Source organism: Pteropus vampyrus, unplaced genomic scaffold, assembly GCF_000151845.1.
Source record: "Pteropus vampyrus isolate Shadow unplaced genomic scaffold, Pvam_2.0 Scaffold333, whole genome shotgun sequence".
In the NCBI taxonomy this organism is placed as follows: domain Eukaryota; kingdom Metazoa; phylum Chordata; class Mammalia; order Chiroptera; family Pteropodidae; genus Pteropus; species Pteropus vampyrus.
This window is the reverse complement of record NW_011889114.1, coordinates 739,267-741,323: the sequence shown is the minus strand read 5'-3', so window position 1 is coordinate 741,323 and position 2,057 is coordinate 739,267. Positions and strand designations below refer to the sequence as shown.

General features: G+C 51.7%; 3 protein-coding genes across 6 annotated transcripts in view; all 3 read left to right on the top strand.

Moving 5' to 3' along the window:
- Window positions 1–2,057, top strand: part of LOC105304213 (DExH-box helicase 34) — a 79,603-nt gene that overhangs the window by 2,439 nt on the left and 75,107 nt on the right.
- LOC105304196 (C5a anaphylatoxin chemotactic receptor 2-like) overlaps window positions 1–2,057 on the top strand; it is a 32,606-nt gene that overhangs the window by 979 nt on the left and 29,570 nt on the right. The gene's annotated exons all lie outside the window — the stretch shown is intronic.
- LOC111730734 (C5a anaphylatoxin chemotactic receptor 2-like) overlaps window positions 1–2,057 on the top strand; it is a 21,164-nt gene that overhangs the window by 988 nt on the left and 18,119 nt on the right. The window contains exons 1-3 of one of the 4 annotated variants that reach the window (XM_023522123.1): window positions 11–196; window positions 329–427; window positions 720–785. The gene's annotated coding sequence lies outside the window, so the exon portion shown is untranslated. Of the gene's footprint in view, window positions 1–10; window positions 197–328; window positions 786–2,057 lie in introns of those variants that run through there. The other 3 variants (XM_023522124.1, XM_023522122.1, XM_023522125.1) reach the window with 3 other exon arrangements.

The window sequence follows — 2,057 nt, the reverse complement described above, 5'->3', positions numbered from 1 at the left end:
ATGCAAGCAGGCCTCCCGAGATAATCCATGCACTCCTTTGAATTTTGGGAGCTTTAGCTCCCTACAGGTGGGGTCCCATGGTGGGGAGGGGTGCTGCTCCCAGATAACCCGAAGAAGTGACAGCGGCGAACGCTGGCACTGCATTCTGAGCCCCTTACTGCTATCGGCCTGGTGGAGTCTCGAAACCCCCTGCAAGGTAAATCTAGTATTATTATTACTCTCATTTTGTAGACGAGGGCGCTGAGGCACAGAGAGGTTAGGTGACTTGCCCAAGGCCACACCACTGGTGAGGGTTTGAGCTTTTAAAGCCTGGTCACGTTTACTCTAGTGATGAAAATCATATGAAAGCAGAGTGCCAGACCCAAACACACACCTGTGGAGTGGCCTGGCCTCCTGGAAGCAACTTGGCAGGGCGGAGGGGGCAGAGGTGAGCGCCCCAACTTCCCCTCTGTCTTTCCTGTTGTGTCAGCCGTGGCTGGAGTCTTGGGCAGTGGGGGTCGGGTCACTCTATGCCAAGTGTTGACTCATATTAACTCCTCAAGGTCTCCCAAAACCCAGGGGGGGTAGCTTCACCTCGGTGACTCTCGTTCCTCAGACACGGAGGTCTAGAGAGAGCCAGCTGAAGCTGAGTCACAGACCCCGGGTGTCCTAGTGGGTCAGCTGGCTGTCCTGCCTTCTAACTCTCTGGAATGTAAGATTTTTGCATGATAATGTTCTAGGGTGAGTTCGAGAGTGGGGCTAAGTTCAAAGACTGGGCTTTGACTTGCTTAGCTGACTGACCTCAGGTCAGTTACCTAACTTCTCTCTGCCTCATCTGCAGAATGGGTATAATGGTGGTATTAAAGTGAGAGCGCTGTTATAAGGATTAAACAGTATGACATTTAAAGTGCTTTAAGCAGCGCCCGACACATAGCACGAGATGCTAAGCGATGGCTTCTAATAATAATATTAATAATACCAACAGCAATAGTTATTATCGCTGTGAGAGGCCATGTCGCTTCTCTGCTCTCTCATGCTTCCCACCTCAATTAAAGTGGGAATTCCCTTTAATTTCCCACCTGGAATTAAAGGGAAAGTCCTTACAATGCCCCCACGTGGCCCCTGATGTCTCTCTGCTCCTAATTCCCCCTCAGCTCCTTCGTCCACCTGACTCCAGTCACTATGGCCTCCATGTTCCTTGACCGTGACCATCATGTTCCCCCCTCAGGGCCTTGGCACCGGCCGTTCTGTGTGCCTGGAACTCTCTTCTCCCAGATCCCCACACAGCTCTCTCCCTCACCTCCTCTGTGGCTTTGGTCAAACTTCACCTCCTCAGAGAAGCCCTCCCTGACCACTCCTTTAAAATTCCAACACGGAGAATTAAAAATTCCCCGTGTACTATTTTTGCCTTTTGCCATAGCACTTATCAGCTTCGGAAATACTGGGTACTGTGCTCATTTATTCCGTTCTGTCTGACTCCTTCGGTCTTGTCCCCTACTGCGGGGGTCCCCAGCCCCTGGGCCACGGACTGGTACTGGTCCGTGTCAGGAACCGGGCCGCACAGCAGGAGGTGAGCAGCAGGTGAGCAAAGCTTCGTCTGTATCTGCAGCCGCTCCCCAGCGCCAGCATCACCGCCTCGGCTCCGCCTCAGATCATCAGGCGTTAGATTCTCATGGGAGCACCGGCCCCTGGTGCCGCAAAGGTTGGGGACAGCTGCCCTACTGTGTGTCAGGTGCCTGGAACAGAGCAGGCACTAGGGGACTGTGTTGAATGAATGAATGAATGAATGAATGAATGACTCGTAGAGAATTCAACATATTCTTTTTCCTGCTTTCTTCACACTATCATTCCTTATAAAAATTGTTCTGGGAGGATTCTAGAAATGTTCTGTTTCTCAGTCTGGTGTCCAGTCACACAGTCGTGCTCAGGCTGATTGTGAAAGCTAGCGAGTGCACCTGTGCGAGGCGTGTGCTTTGCTGTCTGCGTGCTTCACGATGACCCAGTCTGTGTTAAAAAAAAGAGGACGAGATTGCTCCGGAGTCGCGTTTTTCATCGCACCAAGCTCCAGAATTGCAGAT